Genomic DNA, 19,106 nt, shown 5'->3' with positions numbered 1-19,106 from the left:
CTATGATGTTTCTGGTTTGAGCGTGTGCCCCATTATGACATTTTCCATGGCTGTGTGTGCACTTCTGATGGGTGTCATCAACCATCATTCCAGTGCATAGCCAGCATCCCCCAGTAATGTTCCTGTGGGATGTCCACGCTAGCAAACATCTGGTACAGCTATGATGTATAGCAGATATGGGAGTCATGGTAACTGCCAGGGTGGCCAGCAGACACATTCAAGATAATTCCCTGGGCATTGCACATGACATAGCAGTTGATAGAGTGGTATCCCTTGTGGTTAATGTAGATTCTACCCTGCACACCAGGTGGTGCCTTAATGTGTACATGAGTGCAATCTATGGCACCCAGTACTTCAGGGTCATGGGCTACATGGTAGAACTGTTGCATATTGCTGGCCCTCTCCTCATAACTATGGGGAAAACATGTGCTCAATGGCATTTATGAGAATAGTATCCAGGAACTGGTGGAGGATCCTGGATCCTGATGTCTGTGACACACACATCATGTCCCCAGCTGGTCTTTGAAAGGTACCTGTACTGAAGATTCTAAGGGCTACACATACCTTAGTTTTCACCTGGATGGGTACCCCTCGGTTGGCTCTGGCTATCAGTTGAGGGTAGCAGAGGTCACAGAGTTCTTGTAGTGTCTCCTTGTCCACCCTGTAGCACTCTACAATCTCCAAGTCATGTAGCATCTGATAAGTTACCGGGCCTGAAAACTCTTCTGCTTCTCGGCCTAGGCCTATTGGTACCAGAAGCACTACCATTGACTTCAGCATGTAGCACATACAGATGGATCAAAGCAGCAGCAGCCCATAGAACTGTGTCCCTGTAGATTTTCCATGTATCTACTCGAATGGTATTGAAGTATGCAGGAAAAAACAGCATGGGGTCTACATGGATGCTTTATAGCTTGTTGAATAGCACCACCATGTTGGATTGGTTTATTAACATGCAATTCACCCACTTATGTTGTAATTAGCATCTATTAAACACACCTACTACTTGTTCATTAGTGGGCTATGAGCAGCTTAATGCACCTCCATGTAAATAAGGTAAGCACAGGAAAAATTGGTATAATTTCCTCCGTTCCCATGATATTGCACAAACAGTGAAGGAAAGGTTACACACCCTGTACTAGAACCCAAGATCATCTATATTCCAGCCTTAAACATATGCATGCTACCATAGTAATGGTTATATGACACGCACAGGAAAATGTCCAATTCATTCCTCTGTTTGCCATGATTGCACTAAGAGCCACATCGTGCAAACAATGACCAAAATAGTAAAAAAGTAGGTGTACTTAAAGTAGACAGAGATGACACATTTTGCCAACAATGAAGAGGAGGTTGCATCTTAATGAAACTGGACTTGAGAATTGTGCACTGCTTATGTGTATTTTCACCCTTCACAGACCTACATGTACACCTCTGTAAGTCTAACCTTACATACCTCCCTGATGTCATCATTTACTGTTTCCAACCATTGAAAACAAACACTGAGGGAGTGCCTACACAATATAAACATCACTACACAGTTCCAATGTATTGGGATTCAGCAATTCTAATGAGTTCTGACCTCATTTGCATCCTCGCTGCATTAACAGCCCTGAATCTACATGGTTGGCAACCATGTAGCCAGGGAAACTGAAGTGGAGCTGAATGCTGAACACACACAAGGGAGGGTATTACTTTGCCATATAGCTGCACAGAGGAGTACTGTTTTTGAGAAAATATGCCTGTATTTTGTCAGCTACATACTGCATATGCTTACATAATACTATGTATAGGCTGTTTTATGGGGTTTACACTTTTAGCTGTCTGCATTACTTACAAGTGTATTCTTAATTTGGGGGTGGGGGAGCAAAGCTGCATTTATGTCATGGCACTTAAAAAGGATATGTTGCTATTGTTACTCTCCTTATGTTGCATTCACCCTGTATAGGACTGAAATTATGTGTCTGCTGTCACATTAAGGTCAGTTCTGTATAAATCTAACAACTTTTACTTGTTCTTCTGTCCTTGTAGACTCATTTCCATGGCTATATTTGAAAAGTTTTCAAATACAGGAGGATCACCAGTATGGATTCTACACGATTGCTTTAGAGCTTGTCGAATCATTCTACTATGTTGGTTTGCTTGATTAGCATACAATTCAGCTACTTATGCTGCAATTAGCATGCCATTGTATTTACCTTGCTTGCAAGTGAGTGCGAGCTGTTAAATGGTTTTTACTGAAACTAAAAATATTCATGGCCATGTGCGCACCACACCGCAGCACGCACATGGTGAAAAATGATTGTGTAGGCTTTACTGAATCCCCCCATATCTAAATTAATATTTATTAAGCTTTTAATTTTTGGTATCCCTGTTATTCTTTCTCAATTGTTATATTACTTACTAAATTTTCAAGTACTCCAAAGCCCAAAAGAACCCATGCAGCAGCAGGCAGGTTCACGACAAAATACCCCACAGCAAAAATTGAAGACTATTTATTGAATACAAGTGTGAGCGCTTTTGCAATGTTACACAATCCTTCATCAGACATAAAATCAGATAGCTCAATTCTCATATATATATATATATATATATATATATATATATAAATACTTATACAAAAAGCAATTATCCAATCGTATTGAATAAAATTCCCTCCAAAACCACCCCCATTAAAGCATACACATCATTAAAGCAACATGACTTCATGACAAAGCAACAGCAGCACATCTTACTATTTTAACTTCCTACTTTTCAATACTGGTCTAATGGGTACACAGTCATTAAGACCATACCCCCGATGTGGCCCCAGCCTCAGAATCCACTGTAATTCCACAGTTTCTGTTCTTTTAATGAAATCACCCAATTTAATGTTCTCCATCAGCACTTGCAATACTTGAAAAACAAAAACATGCTCAGATCCTGTTTGGATAGTATGTTTAGCAAGTGCACTACAATTAAGCCCTTTTTGGGTACAATACATATGGTCCTTGATCCACTCCCTCAGCAAGTCCAATGACATCAGAAATACTCGGTCTAGGTATCTAAACCTCTTCCGCAACATCAAAAGAACAGTTTGGAGGGACGGGTACAATTTACAGAAGATACTACTATGGAACAGACTCCCCATCCATATAAAATAAAGTTCATCCCTGTCTATTTTCAAATGCAACTTAGATCTACTGATGAGAAACCAAAAATTTACCCCAGGATTAACAATGTACTACTAATTGACAGATGCAGCTCCTAAATGCTTTATCCTTTGCATGAGTCTAATATTTCCTATGAACCTATGAAATGATAACTTCTTGACATTTTTAAAACATACACATGTTTTCCTTTATGTCAGCTTAAATTACATTTAAAATATCCTAATCTGACAATATCCATGTTTAAACACAAAAATCTTTAAACCCTGTCAAGCATTTCACTCTTTCAATACTATTAGTTGAATCACATAACATAATTGCTCTAAATAAATCTTTTCTAAACATTAAGTTAGTAACTAACACCCTTTCTGTCTTTACACACATCTTCATCTTTATTATTTTATCATAATGCCATTATTGCAACTTGGCATCATTACAGTGCACCGAAACTCCATTTAACATATTTTCTGCACATAGCTTGATTGTTTTCACAGATTTATAGACTTTCCCCAGGATTCAATAAACTCAACATGGTTATCCTTTTCTGTATGCGCATCATGCCGTGATGCACACATGTGTGCGAACGGTTTGCGATTCAGTGAGCAATCACACGCACACTACTAGAGTCGGTGTAGCTTTCTTGGCATGCAGATCTCCCTTGTAAAGCTGTTCTCAGTGATTCAATAAAATCTAAAACAACAGTGTGGACTGTATGTAGCTCCTGGCCATGTATTCAAAAGCTTTGTAAATACAGCCAGAGAAAGGAGTCTACACAGAAACCAAACTAAGCAAAAGTGATCACATCAGCACACAACTGACCTTAAAAAGTAAAAATGCACACATTAATATATATTTAGTCATTCTTGTTCTAAAAAAGCGTGACTAATGGTGTTGAAAATAATTATTAAATAAATGGAAGCTTTGCTCCCCCATACCACTATATCCATAAATAATGTATACATCCTAAATATAAAATGGCATGAAAAACAGCATTGACACAGTAGTGTAGGCATATTGAGTATGTAGGTTGTGGAATACAGTAAAATATAAGGGAAAAAATGGTTGTTCCTTTGCGTTATGCATACCTCTCACCTGCAGTTACCCTGCTTACATAGTTAATGTGTAAAAGAGGGCCTCTTTACATGGTTATTATGCAAATGAGGTCTCCACACCTTTGATTTACTGAATCACTAAAAAGAGTAACTCTGTAGGGCAGACCACTTCCTGTAGGGACTCTTACAGTGTTTACGTGCTGTGGCACTTAGCGTAATCTCAGGACAATGAGGAATACATAGCAAGTGTCTGTCTAACTGATATATAACTATTTCTGTATCTCCATGCATATATTCTTGGGCTGGAGTGCAAGGTTCAAGTACAGGCCCTGCAACCTTTTTATTTACTTTTTTTTTATGCTGTTGGTGTGTGCAGGGTGCAATGCACAGCAATGAAACTACACTTAATACTTGCAAGTAAGTAGCAGGTGTGTCTCACAGGTTCTAATTACAACAGAAGCAGGTGATTTTCAGCACAGTGCTATTTGACAGGTTATAAAACAGCCAGGCAGACTCAAGTCTGTTTTTTTCCTGCCTATTGCAATGCCATTATAGTAGAGTCAAGGAACTTTTAACCTGAGACAATGCTAGGGGCTGCTGCAGTTTTAATCCATATGAATGTGCTACAGGCTGACACTGATGCTGCTGGTGCTAATGACAATAGTTCTAGGCTGAGAAGGAGAAGAGTGGTCAGGCCTAGGCTGATGTTTCACATGCTATATGACATGGAGATTGTAGAGCACTACAGGGAGGACAGGGACACATTACAAGAACTCTGTAAACTCTGCCACTCTCAACTCAGAACCAGAGCCAACTGAGAGTATACCATCCCAGTGGAAACTAAGGTATGTGTAGCCCAAGGACATTAGCTACAGGTACCTTTCAAAGACTAACTGAGGTCATAATGGGCATGTCACAGGCATCAACATCCAGGATCCTACATAAACTCATGGATGCAAAGCTCATGCATGCAGTAAACACATATGCTTCCCTCTTAGGTCTGAAGAGAGGGCCAGCAATATGGTCTACTACTTCTCTGAAGTACTGGGTGCTATAAACTGCACTCATGTACACATCACGGTACCACCTGGTGAGTGTGGTAGAATCTACTATAACTGCAAGGGGTTCCCCTCCATCAACTGCCAAGTCGTGTGTGATGCCCAGGAAATTATCTTGCATGTGTGTGCTGGCAACCCTGGCAGTTATCATGACTCCCATATCTGGCACACATCAAAGCTGTACCAGATGTTTTTAGGGGGTACATCCCACAGGGCCTTTTTTGGGGGGATGCTGGCTATGCATTGGAGCCATGGTTGATGACACCCATCAGAAGTGCATGCACACCCACAGAAGAATGCTATAATGATGCACACTCTCAAACTAGAAACATCACAGAGCATGTGTTTGGGCTGCTGAAGTCATGATTCAGGTGCCTAGATACATCTGGTGGAATCCTGCAGTATGATCCATGTACATGTGAAAAAATCTTCACAGTGTGCACTGTGCTAAACAATCTGATCCTGCAGAAACAACTGCAGCAGGATCAGCAAAGGGAGCAGACACACATCCCCACACCAATACCTACTGCACCACAGGCACAGTCTTGGGAGGACTTGGAGAGGAACCACCAGCTGCTGTAAAAAGCAGCAGAACTAGGCTTGCACAGTATGCCCATGCTTTGGCTAAGAGATAATGCATAGCACATTTGTTGACCACCTAGGTACCTAATGCCATTCTCCGACTCACATACATAGATTAAAATTGATGCCAGGTGAATCACATAACCTTTAGCTCCTCATACAATGGCTGTGTACTGCTTGCATCAGACAGAGTCAGCCCCAAACTAAAACTGTGTCAACTGCCACATTTGCTAGGTAGGTACTCACCCTATACTTCATTTCTGTAATAATAATATGCCATATATGTGACTTTCTTGTCTTGGTACAGTAATCGAGTAAATGTAGTTGTATTTGTCCAGAAAGTATCATAACATGTGACAGCAGACCAATTACTTTACTTGTATGTAAAGGAGCTAGTTGTCCCCACTATGGCCTTGATTTGTCAAAGAAACAATGCAGACCACTGTCACTGAACACCTATGGGCATAATCTCTTTCTCCTACTCACATACATGTGTAGTCAAGTTTATGCCAGACAACTCACATAACCTTTATCTCCACATGTATTGCCTGTGTACTGCCTGCATCACATAGGGTCAGTCCTGAACTAAAAGTGTTGTCAACTGTTGCAATTGCAAGGTACCTCATGAACATTCCTCTCAACTGGACAGATCATCACACAATGTCCAGAATCTGGCATTATATTTTTTGTTCGTTTTTCATAAAGATGTGTGGTGTTATGGAAGATTAATGGCAAATCTTTAAAGATTTAACTCAGAAAATAATGACAGACATCTATGTTTCAGACTTCATGTCTTTCAGAAATTTCATGATAATGCAAAACTTATTATTTTATCAACTTTCTTAGTTTGAAAGAGCAATATTTAAGAAGTGTCCCTATTTTATTGTTTTTGTCCCAGTTTTATTTATGGCTTTGTTCACATTTCATGCTCTTTGAGAGGTATGCTTCTGAACCTGGGCTGATTGTTTAATGATATTTTGGCATATTATTGATTTGTTTACCTTGCTACAATAATCAGGTAAATATTGTTGAATGTCCATAGAAATAACTGTAACATGCCACAGCAGAGCAAATGTGTTCCCTTACATGTTCCCATTACTAAGCAGTATGCCTCATCCATTACAGACTCACACAGTCAGCCCTCTCAAAGGTAACGAGGAACACTGCATGCCCCCAGTATAGCACCATACATTTTCAATGGTAAAGCAGTACACACAACAGTTGTAAGATAATGATACACACTGCAGTCTCTGAATTCAAAAACAGCCCCAAGATCAAACTACAGACAGGATGCAGAACAAGGAGAGTAATGAGTCACATGGAGAGAATAACATATATTTCATTGTGCCATGCCAGGACAACAGCTGTAATCACCAAACTAACAACAGGCTAAGCTTCTTTGACACATAACAGTAACTGAGGTTTGTCTCCCCCCACAGCAGGATTCTCTTGTTTGACCCATACCAATAACTCATCTGTGATAGCAGTGTACATTGTGTTGTACTTCATTGTGTGAATAATGTTTGTACTACTGTGATACATAGCTGTTCCTCTGGCAATAATGCATCCATCTTGTGCTCTGAAGATCCATTGGTGTGTTGGTTCAAATCCCACACTATGTAGACATTTGTAATGTGTACTTTCATTTTCTACTGTGGTTAACATACCTAGCTTTTATGGATTTCACTTTTTTCTCTGTTCACTTTCCTTTACTTATGAGCTAATGAATGTAGGAGATGTCCATGTCCATTACTAGTACATATCAGTCCTGGGGTGAATTGTCTGAGTATAGTCAAACATGGCACATATTGTTTTCTGATAAGAACAAGGCCATTGCCTTGTTTGTGGCATGAAACTAAAGGTGTCATGCTTGGCTCTGCTCAGCAGTTTTGCACGGAGTGCCACATCGCTAAAACTGGGCAAACAAAAACACATAGGAAGCAGATTGCCAAAAATAGAAACCAGAACCTACACACATTGCCAATATACTGGCTGACAGGTTCAGTGCAAACTTCTCCCCCCCTCCCCCCCCAAAAGGAGAGATATCTGTTCCAGAGGATTGTAGCCCCCCAAACATCTCCAACACCCAGGTGAGAACTGCCCTCACTAAGGCAAAAAACACAGCATCCATGGGACCAGATGGTGTCCCCGGCTGTGTGCTTCACGAACTCAACGAGGAATTAAACCCAAAGTTAGGACAGCTGTTTAATCTTAGCCTCACCTCAGGATACGTACCCAAGGAGTGGCGCACGGCGACTGTGGTCCCACTTCATAAGGGCGGTGCCTCCACAGACCCTGGAAATTACCGCCCCATTAGCTTGACAAGCCTTATCTGCAAAGCCATGGAGAGGATCATAATGGAACTCATAAATAAAGACATAGGGAACTTGCAGACTTTGGATCCAACCCAGTTTGGCTTTGTCAAAGGCAGATCCTGCCTCTTAAACTTGGTTGACTTTTTCGAGACAGTCACCAAGGCCATTGATGAGGAAAGGCAGTCCATACAGCCTACCTCGACCTGGCAAAGGCCTTCACACAATACCCCACTCAGGTATCATCGAAAAACTCATCAGCTTGAATGTAAACCCATACATCACAAGATGGGTTGCAAACTGGCTAAGTGACAGAACCCACAGGGTCAGAGTTGCTGGAGCCATGTCAGACTCAAAGCCTGTCACAAGTGGTGTCCCACAGGGCTCAGTCCTGGGTCCACTCTTGTTCGGCATCTACTTTTCTGAAGTACAAGCAAACACAGGAGGGTTATGGCTGACAAAGTTTGCAGATGACTGCAAACTGGGCGCCATAGTCGAAAACACATCTGACACAGATATCCTCCAGAAGGGCCTCACAGAAATGGATAACTGGTGCCAGAGCCATGGCCTGAAGTTAAACGCCAAAAAATGCATAGTCATACCCTTCGGGAAAAACAAGGTTACCCCTAGCTACCATATAGGTGGCAATCCACTGAGCACAGAAGAAGTCATCAGGGATCTGGGGACCCAGGTTGACAGTAGCCTTTCGTTTGACACTCATGTTGCTAAAGTAGTTAGGAAAACCTTCTATATCGCCCACCTGATCATGAAGGGATTCACATCTAGATCAAGGGAGGTCATTGAGTACAATGCCCCGTTCGGAATGTATCTGACCAGACACCTGCTGCAGCTTGAAAGGCCCCAAAAGTTCCTCACCAAAAGGATAAAGGGTCTCAAAAATATGTCTTATGCTGCCCGACTGAAAGAACTCCAGCTCTATTCAGTCTCATACCACTTGCTCAGAGGTGACCTGTGCCTGACATATAAGGCCATGTCAAACCCAGATTTGATGAATATGCTTCACCTCAAAAAATCTAGATCCCTCAGAACCACAAGGGCAGGAGACTTAAACCTGGACACGGTTATAAATAGAACGTGCTGGAGGGACAGATTCATCACCCAGAGACTCCCTATGCTGTGGAACAAAATCCCGGTACATGTGAGGCAGAGCACCTCTCTGGCCTTGTTCAAGAAGAATCTTGACCAATGGATGGGAGATTGCAGATATACCCCAGGGATTACTTCAGTGTCACTGCTTGACAGAGGCACAGCAAAATGATAGGCATAGTTTTTATTCAAACTAAAGGGGTGGCGAAAGCCACATAACTATGGGCTAGGCTTATAAATGCCCTTGGGCAGATAGCCTAGTATGAACCTATGAACCTATGAACCTATATATACTCAATTATTGCCCTTGGTAAGTGCAAAAACCAGGCTTGGAGTAGAGAATCAGCTGGTAGACGTGTGCACTGTGGCTCGCATTTGTGCACTGCTTACCTACATGCAAAGAGGTGTAATTCACATATGTGTACACTTTGCTCACCATCGCACAAACCCACTGCATGCTGCACTATGAGACTGTATATATGATGCTTCTCTGTTGATATATATTGGATATTACATGGGAAACATTACACAGTAAGGTCCAGATGTAAGCATGTCTCATATGTTTACAATACATCAATATGCTGGCCACATCCTGACGTCCGCAAACACAAATTAGTAGAACACTGGGGACTCATTCCTTTCAATCATGTTACCAACTGTAATATGTACTGTAGTGTGCTCCCACATGGACAGATCCACTTGTTGGTACTCACAACCATGCTCTGCTAATATTAAATATCCAAGTATGGTCAATAAGGGTATTCCTGTTGCCACACTAATAGGGTTATTAACAGAATGCTGTTATTAGGTTAATAGCCTCATATCATGCTATGAAGACATGTGCCAAGGCAGTAACTACAAGCTGTTATTCACTATATGGTCTGCTGATATCATCTACTATAATACTTGTGCTGTGGTGCTTGCATTAAGTATTGTATTGTATAGTCCATACACTTAGATAGGTAAGGGCTCTATTTGCACTGTGGCCAACTGTGTGTGTGTGTGTGTGTGTGTGTGTGTGTGTGTGTGTGTGTGTGTGTGTGTGTGTGTGTGTGTGTGTGTGTGTGTGTGTGTGTGTGTGTGTGTGTGTGTGTGTGTGTGTGTGTGTGTGTGTGTGTGTGTGTGTGTCTAGTCAGCAGAGTACATCTGGTTTCCTACAGTTATTTCACCAAGGCCATGGTTTCTCACTACTTTGATACTTGTACAAGCTGACACATCCACTTCACGTAGACCTCCCAGCCTATGACCTCCACATGGCCTGATGATGTCACCTACTATAAGCTCACCTGTACTCCTGTAGAAATCCAGCTTGTGCCATGCTGTTTGAATTATCTACTATAAGTACACCTGCAGTCAGGTATCATACTTGTGCTGTGGTGCTTGCATTAAGTATGGTATTGTATAGTCCATGCACTTAGATAGGTAAGGGCTCTATTTGCACTTTGGCCAACTGTGTGTGTGTGTGTGTGTGTGTGTGTGTGTGTGTGTGTGTGTGTGTGTGTGTGTGTGTGTGTGTGTGTGTGTGTGTGTGTGTGTGTGTGTGTGTGTGTGTGTGTGTGTGTGTGTGTGTGTGTGTGTGTGTGTGTGTGTGTGTGTGTGTGTGTGTGTGTGTGTGTGTGCGTCTAGTCAGCAGAGTACATCTGGTTTCCTACAGTTATTTCACCAAGGCCATGGTTTCTCACTACTTTGATACTTGTACAAGCTGACAAATCTACTTCACGCGGACCTCCCAGCCTATGACCCCCACATGGCCTGATGATGTCACCTACTATAAGCTCACCTGTACTCCTGTAGAAATCCAACTTGTGCCATGCTGTTTGAATTAAGTACTGTGTTCTGTAATCCATTAACTTATATAAGTAGGAGTCCTATTCCCACTGCAGTCAAGTGTGTGTGTGTGTGTGTGTGTGTGTGTGTGTGTGTGTGTGTGTGTGCATGTCTAGTCTGTATCTTATAGTTACTTCAACCAAGACCATGTTTCCCCACTATTTTGATACTTGCTCAAGCTGACACATCCACTTCATGCAGACCTCTCAACCTATTGACCCCCACATGGACTGATGATGCCACCTAGTATAAGTTCACCGGCAGTTCTGTAGAATTCCAACTTGTGCCATGGTGCTTACGTTATTTTCTGAAGTCAATGCACTTAGCTAAGATTTCTAATCTCACTGCAGTCAAGTGTGCATGTTTGTATGTGTGTGCAGGAAGAGTGAGCTGCTTCCTCAGATCCTGGAAACTATCGCCCCATAAGCCTGACTAGCTTGGTCTGCAAAGCTATGGAAAGGATCATCATGGACCTCATAAATAAAGATATTGGGGACCTACAGATACTGGATCCTACCCAGTTTGGCTTTGTTAAGGGCAGATCCTGCCTCTTAAACCTGGTTGATTTCTTTGAAGCAGTCACTAAGGCCATTGACGAGGGGAAGGTGGTCCACACAGCCTACCTGGACCTTGTAAAAGCCTTCGATACAATACCCCACTAGGGCATTATAGATAAGCTCACCGGCTTAAATATAAACCCCTATGTCACTAGATGGGTTGCAAACTGGCTCAAGGACAGAAACCACATGGTTAGAATTGCTGGAGCCATGTCAGACTCCAAACCAGTTACAAGTGGCGTCCCAAAAGGCTCAGTCCTGGGACCTCTCTTGTTCGGTATATATTTCTCAGAGGTACAGGCCAACACAGAAGGACTGTGGCTGACCAAGTTTGCAGATGAATGCAAAATGGGTGCCATAATCGACACTCCAGCCAACACAAGCATCCTCCAAAAGGGCCTCATAGAAACAGACAACTGGTGCCAGAGCCATGGCCTCAAGCTAAATGCCAAAAAGTGTATAGTCATCCCCTTTGGCAAAAACAAAGTGCCCACAAATTACCACATAGGTGGTAATCCATTAAGTACAGAAGAAGTAATTAGGGACCTGGGGACCCAAGTTGATAGCAATCTCTCATTTGACAACCACGTGGCCAAAGTGGTTAGAAAAACATTTTATATAGCCCACCTAATCATGAAGGGATTCACATCTAGATCAGGGGAGGTCATTGTGCCTCTTTACTCATCCCTCATCAGGCCCATAATTGAGTACAATGCCCCTTTTGGCATTTACTAGACACCTACAGCAACTGGAAAGACCCCAAAAGTACCTCACCAAGAGGATCAAAGGGCTCAAACAGATGCCATATGCTGCCGGTTAAAGAAACTCCAGCTCTACTCAGTGGCATACCGCCTGCTCAGAGGCGATCTGTGCCTGACGTATAAAGCCATGTCCAACCCAGAATTAATAGACATGCTGCACCTCAGAAAATCCAAATCCCATCAAGCTACGCGCTCGAGAGACTTGAACCTGAGCACTGAAATAAATGGGACATGCTGGAGGGACAGATTCATAACCCAGAGGCTCCCTTCACTCTGGAATAAAATCCCAGTCCAGGTTAGGCAGAGTCCCTCACTGACTCTCTTCAAGAGGAATATTGATGAGTGGATGGGAGATCGTAGGTTTACCCCGGGTATCACTTCTGTGTCACTGTTAGACAGAGGCACAGTATACTAACCTTGAAAAAGGGCATAGCAAAATTATTTTAAAATGGGTGGCGAAAGCCAAACACACTCTGGCTAGGCTTATAAATGCCCTATGGCAGATAGCCTAGTATGAACCTATGAACCTATGAACCTTACCTATAGCATTTTACAACAGCATGGTTTACCCTTGTCCTCTCTTTAAGAGACACTGCTGATGTCACTGCGTATAAAGTGTTGTCGGACACACTCCAAGCTGGATTGAGCTGTGGTGCTTGCATACTTTTCTGTATTGTGTAGTTTCTATACTTAGGTAAGAGTTATATTCCCATTACAGTCAAGTGTGTGTGTGTGTGTGTGTGTGTGTGTGTGTGTGTGTGTGTGTGTGTGTGTGCCCTCATAACAATATATACAGCATTTACCTACTACATGTAAAACACATATTTGGCCCTGTACACAGTCTGCTGATGTCATCAGCTATATGATACCTTTGTGTAAGTATTAATCACGCAAGTGCACATTCTGACAATGTGCTGGAGATCATCCATTTATCCATGACCTCATCCTGTTCCACACATATTACACTAACCTGGGATTTAATCTATCGACATACCTCATGGTATGGCTTCTAATCTCTAAGTTATGTGGATGAGAAAGAAATGTGTTATTTATAGGTACGGTATGTGTCTGGTGAGGTTAATGTAAATCTTAGCTTTGCACTTGTATTGGTGTTTTGCTCATGTTTCATTACAGTGCTTTTACATATGCTTTAAGAAAAAAAATGTGGTTTAATATGATAGCCTGGCACTAAGTTATCACATTTATAATGGCTGTCACCCTTAACAGGTTGCTTTTCCAATATAAGTCCACAACATAAGAAGTCATGCCATTCAGTGACATTTTTAAATATAAGCTATCTTTAATGAATACTTGAACATATCTTTATGAGCCAGTTTTCCTAAAAATTAACACAAAAATCATATTGCAGGAGAATTCTAAGCTCTCCTAATCCTCATTATTCTTGATCTGCATAATTCCAGTCTTCTACAATTTCTTTTATCTAAGATTGCCAGGCATGAAACTAGGTCTACATCTCATTTTAAGAGATTTCCCAGTTTACTAAAGAGAAGTGAATTAAAGTAACAATACATAATCTAGTGAAGGCATAGCATCATTATGTATACATGTCAGAAAAAAGGAAACTGTACAGGGATGCAAAATAAACAACATGTGAAAGACCCAGCTTTCCTGTACTCACAGATAATTCCTTGTTATAGGGCTAAATGCGATCCACCAGAAATAAGAAAAATAAGTAAGGACAGTTTGTTATTTTCTAAACAAATTTCAAACAGTAGATGCTTGTTAAGTAAACAAAACAATCCAGCAAAACAATATTAACCTGTTAGACTTTTTATAAAAAAGAAATTCTAATTAAATTCAGCTTGTTATCACCCATGCTGAATTCAGCTACAGTTTTAAAACGGAACATAATCTTCATATAAGCAAAAGTGAATGCCAGGTAACATAAAATGATAACACATATAAATAAATAAATAAATAGGTAGATAGATGTTCCAAATAAACTAACTTGTCCAAAATAACACATGTTGTGAAATCAGTCAGTAACCCAACCAACTGTAACACATGCTATAGCTCACTAACTGAGGACAACAAACAGATATAATTTTTTCCAAAACCAGAATAAATTCATCAGTGAAAAAAAAAAAAGGTAACAAAGTCCCATGGAATAATTTTCAACCTACCACCTTTAGAAGATGAGCTGTAGCCTAAAATCATTGGCATGCATAACTAAAGTAACTAATGAACACACTCAGTGGACATTCCTGCTTAACCCTACATAACATAGGTTGTTGTGAACTAAAATAACAACTAATCAATGTAAGATAGGTGGTTTAAGCATACACACCTTTACAGAAAGAAAGAATCATATCATCATACCAAAGGCTGCAGGAATTTCCCACAATTAATTCTGAGAAGCATCATAAAATACTTAGTGAATGTCAAAACTAAACAATAAACCAGAAGAGGGACAGATGACAGTGGCATAAACTCTCTCCTTAAGAATTTTAATAGGGCTTTAACGGCAATATCTGGAAAGTCTGTATTACACTATCGTCATTAATAATTAACAGCCTTTAGAACAAGAGGCAATATGCCTACAGTTTTATAAGTTCATTTTAGTGCTATTTTTGGTAGACAAGCTAAATAACTGTTTTAACAATATTCCTGAAAGGCACCCCAGTAAATAGCATCCATTAAGAACACGAAGCGGCATTAACCATTGTTGGAAGGTCAGTAACTTACATATTTATAATCTACTCCATCATGGCCTGAGGCAAACATTATATTACCTGTTTTCACAGCTAAATTCAATTTATTAATAATACAATCTTTTTCAGCAGATTGCTGAAATGACTTAGGTGAGGAGGTACATAGACAACCATGGAACCAAAATGCTTTTGTCTGCAACATTTTGTGAGCTTAAATACCTCTCTACAATAGTCAACAGATCTTGGAACCCAATCCTTTCAACACTTTCTGCACCCTATCAAGAAAGAAATATAATATTTTCTCTCCAAATGTCATGGTCAAGAAAATAGGAATAACTTAATCCTTAATTCTGTGTACAAGAATCTTCTGCTTCTTAACATGAGAAATCTTTGTGAAATGTATTACTCTCAAATCCTTAGCACAGCAACTAGGAAAAAAAAGCAAACAAAGGAAACAAGTTTAAAGCCTACATATATAAATAAATAAATAAATTAAAAAAAAAAAAAAAATATATATATATATATATATATATATATATATATATATATATATATATATATATATATAGTTATAAATATAGCTATATAGATATATAGAGAGATAGATATTCCCCGGGATTCATGAAGCTCGGCGCAAGGCCGGTGTAAGGCCTGCGCCAGCGGTGCAGTGAATAGTCGGCGTAGCGCCATATGCATAGTAATGAGAGTGCGCCGCAACCACAGACACGTGCGTAGTGTACGTGAGCGAGCCCAAGTAGGATGCGTCCGGAGGCGTGGCTAAGCCGGCAGGCGATGAGCAACCTAATGTGCTGACTGCCACGGTCCGCCCATAATAGTAATGGCAGCAGCCAGGGCCCGTGCAGAATGAAACGCACGTAGAGTATGCAACATAGTACCCGTCCCAACAAAACGGAGAAGCAAATACAACCCACGAAGCCCTAAGTGTACCCGTCCAAGGAACAAAGGATACGCGTAACACCGTGTTTGTCCCGCAATGCACCGTCAGTGGGCATACCCAGAGAAGGTGTACGCAGCATGTCAGCGCCGCACCGACATAGGAGTAGCGACTAAGGTTACCACCTGTCCCACTTTGCGAGGGCAGTCCCTCTATGGGCAGTTGTGTCCCGATAAAAATATTAAAAGCGGCAAATGTGCTAAGATTGTAGGACATAATGATATCCCGTATTTAATGTAATGGTTGCATGAAATGGTTATTTCCGTAACTGAAATACCTAAATGTCACAAGAAACAGAATAAGCAACCAAACTGCTACAACAATAAGCTTTTATTTAGGCAAACAAGTGAAGTTCTATGCTATATAGTGACCGTGGGTATGTGTCGGCCTGTAAAATCTGATGTGAGTCCCGAAAATGTCCCACCTTGGCCACTGGAAAAGGTGGCAACCCCAGTAGCGACATGGGCATGGTCACCAGGGTTACCAGCTGTCCCACTTTGCTATGGACAGTCCCTCATTGGACAGATGTGTCCCGCCAAAGATCGAAAAACTGGCAAATGACCTGAGATTTCCTGCCAAAAATATTCCCGCAATATACCTGAAATAGTAGCATAAAATATATATTTTGTATATGAAACACATACATGGCATAAGAAACTGAATAAGGAACCCAAATGCTAACAGAATAAGCGTATATTATGGCAAACAAGTGAAGTTCTGTCAACTCCACTTGCTGTGGGTATGTGTTGTCCTGCAAAATCCGATGTTTCCACAAAAGATGTCCCACTATGGGCATTGGAAAAGGTGTCAACCATAATGGTCACAAGCAGTAGTGAGAGTACACAGCCGGGTAGCTGTGTCGACATAACAACAGGAAGGAACCAAGATACCCTAAACACAGGCAAACATGTGCATAGCAACATGTCCCACACCCAGCAACGTGTTTGTCGCATACACAGGACGGCGTATGTCTAAGTGTAATATCCAGAAGCAGGACCCATGCATGCAGATGTAATACACAATAGCCCCATTGTAGCATGTAAGTCCCACCCATGTATGCCTGTGCACCCAAACCAGCTAGCATCCTTGTGCAGCTACACACCTACACACAATGGGCATACCTGAAATGTGGTAAGAAGTATTGTGTTAGGCAGTGCCACGCGGGCAAATATGTACCCCACATGTCACCAACCCACCTCAGGTACAGATATGGAAATGGCTGCATGTGAATGTGTCTGCAGAATGTGTACATCCCGCATGTGGTATGTACCCGTCCAAACCATATAGGTTTGCACACGCCACGGTGCACATAACTGTACACATGTGGACAAGTCGGGTTGTTGAACCACCGCATCGATGATTAGCTATGCAGAGAAGTCAAACACATATAGCGGAACATGTGCCTACCAAACAGGACGTCCTAACAGGGTGCCACAGGCACAGAAGGGAAGGTGGGACATCACATGTGGAGAGTAGCGTTGCGGACGGCCAAATACACACGGTCAAGGTAAAGGGCGGAACAACATGCATATGGCGGATGGATGTTGTTAGAAAATATATATAGAAACACATATGAAGTGCCAGTTTAGAAGCAAAATACTATATAATGCATTGAATTGTACCGTACAATATGGCAGTAGAAATGATCATGCATGTAATTGGTGAAGCTTAGCAGCAGTGTGATCGAACTCTGACCCTGGCAGTAACCAGTACAGCAGGCTTATGTCTCTCAGCATTAATTATCTGCTGGGTTACAGAAAAATAAATGTATGTACATGCATAACATCCTCCCTTCCCTGAGGAGGATGGCCTTGTGAGCTCTATCGAAGATAGAGTACAACTCCTTACCAGAGAGACAAAGGAACGTATTAAGAAATGAACTGACTATTGTATCGGAACAGTCCAGGGTCCTTGAAACAGCTACAATTACAGAAGGACACTGTAATTGACCAGGTGCCTTGCAAGGCTGTGTTATTCTCATGGGAAAACATTTTAAAAGCATGACCTCAGCACCCACGTATGTATAGAATATTGCGGACCATAGTGATGGAAATGCCCTGTGACCGACCACGTCAGTAAGGTGGGCAAAAGCTGATTGTAAACACTATATAAAGAAATTGCTTACTGTATAGAGTCAGACAAAACTCTCATACTTGGACTGTATATTATTTTGCCTGCCTGTGTACACTACTAAAACGTTGTGGACCCGAGCTTCCTGTGTTATTGACTGTCACCTAGAAAAGCCTACTGATTTCAACAGTCTGGTTTTAACAACTTATTTGACATTGTGGTCCTTGTCATCCGGAATTCCCTTGGTAAGCTACAGGTCAGAGTGCATGGGTGGTTAGACATCTGCGCAGGAGAATTTGCCTAAATGGTTCTTCTTGAGTGAAAAGACCTCCGACTGAATTGTTGTGTGTAAAGAGGCTGTCCACTGTCTGATCTGTGGCTGAAAAGCGGAAAACTGGATCCCAAGAAGAAAACGTGCAGTCATAAACAGGAGGCTCAGGTAAGGAGGGTTTGCCTCTTTGTCTCTATTGTAGATCAGGGACCAGACTACATTGTGTTTCTGTTAACAGTTGTGATAGCAGGTCGAAGACCAATCCAAGTAGTTTTAAATCTGGACATAGATCAGGGGAACACAGAGTAGAGTAAATAGTCATTGTAGACACTACAGTGGATACAGGGAAGGAGATACCACGTGGTACGAGAGAAGGGTTACGTAACAGTCGTGTAGAGGATATGGGAGATTAGTGCACAAACAGATCATGTGATCCGCGTTTGACGGGTGACGTGAAGTATATGCAATTGCAGAGAGCACATAATGTGAGATATTCTGCAAAATGGGGTAATAAATATGACATTGATGGTATATTAGACAAAATATCGTTACTGAAACATTGGAATCACTGAAAATGTGATGCAGATGTTCTAGGGTAACCACCTGTCCCACTTTGTGAGGGACAGTCCCTCTTTGGCCAGTTGTGTCCTGCAAACAAACTGAACAAATGGCAAATGTCCTGATATCTTAGGACAAAGATTTCTCAGATATCTTCTTAAATGGTAGCATAAAA

This window comes from Protopterus annectens, chromosome 2.part0 (genome assembly GCF_019279795.1).
Source record: "Protopterus annectens isolate FY-2018-M chromosome 2.part0, PAN1.0, whole genome shotgun sequence".
Classification (NCBI taxonomy): Eukaryota; Metazoa; Chordata; order Ceratodontiformes; family Protopteridae; genus Protopterus; species Protopterus annectens.
This window is presented reverse-complemented; position numbering follows the sequence as displayed.